General features: G+C 41.7%; 1 pseudogene; it reads left to right on the plus strand.

Moving 5' to 3' along the window:
• The window catches only part of LOC100951940, a 15,402-nt pseudogene that overhangs the window by 4,965 nt on the left and 9,175 nt on the right, over window positions 1–1,262 (plus strand).

Raw genomic sequence — 1,262 nt, forward strand, 5'->3', positions numbered from 1 at the left:
AAGGTGTATAAAACCACATTCTCCTCGCCGTCTGTTCACAGACACGGAGGCGGATTCCTCTTGGCGGCTGCTGAGCCAGCGCAGCGTCCTGCCCAGGCGGACAGAGCCCGGCTCGCTCGGATCTGCGCCTTAGGACGCGGGCAGCGCACCAGGAGAGCTGGGCCAGGGAGGGTTCTATTATTAATGCTTTGAGGAAAAGCCTTACTATTTGCCATAATGGGTACAGCATTCGCGTACTAACTTACATGTCCACCAGCAGTATATAAAAGGTCCTCTTTCTCCACATTCTTCTTGGCATTTCTTTTTATGCCACTGTAACTGGAGTAAGGTGACATCTCCTTGTGGTTCCGCCAGCATCTCCCTAATGAATCGGTACGGTGAGCATTTGTCATCAAGTTTTTGGCCATTTCTTCTCTCTAGAAATGTCTAATTGCATGAAACTGAAGGTTAAAAAAACAAGGGGCATCTATTCAGACCTTTTTCCATTTTTAAATTACATTGTGCCTTTTTTCAATCGAGTTATTTGACTTCCTAACACACTAGAGAACTTTGGGACAATTGCATAGTCTGCAATATCTGGTCCCATGTTGCAGGTCACCCCTTCAGTTTGTTGATGTTTCATTGCTCTGCAGATGGTCAATACTTCAGTGTAATCCCATGTGTCTATGTTTCTTTGCTTGACTGTGCTTTTGAGGTTCTATTCAAAAAACCTTTGTCCAGACCAATGTCTGAGTTAGTAAATTCTGTCTTTAGAATTTGATGTCAACGAAACATGAGAAAAACTGTACTTTCATCACGTTTAGTACAATGATTCTACTGTGTGCATTTCTGAGCAATTAATTACTGTGTATGTAAGCCCTTCAGTTCACACAGACTTCTTCTTAAACAGACGAGGTGGTAATACATGTGGGAAGGTACAAACAGTGTAACTGTATACCTGATAACTCCCCAGAACTTTATTTTACAAGTGTAAGTAAACTCTTTTTTACTCTTCATGATATTGTATCTCTATAATGCCAAAATCATTTTTTCTGTGCAGGAAATGGAAGAATTTGTCCAGAACTCAGGTAAAGATGTTATTGTGGTGTTTTCTTGGGGGTCAATTGTCCAAAATCTTACAGAAGAAAAAAGTAATCTCATTGCTTCAGCCTTGGCCCAGATTCCACAGAAGGTCAGTACAACCTCCAGTTCTGACAGGTGGCTATTCAAACTCTGGAAGAAGTGTGAGTTCCATCTGAACTTGAATCTCATTTTCCATTTAG

The sequence above is a fragment of the Otolemur garnettii genome, unplaced genomic scaffold, assembly GCF_000181295.1.
Source record: "Otolemur garnettii isolate 467f Iridium unplaced genomic scaffold, OtoGar3 scaffold00191, whole genome shotgun sequence".
In the NCBI taxonomy this organism is placed as follows: Eukaryota; Metazoa; Chordata; class Mammalia; order Primates; family Galagidae; genus Otolemur; species Otolemur garnettii.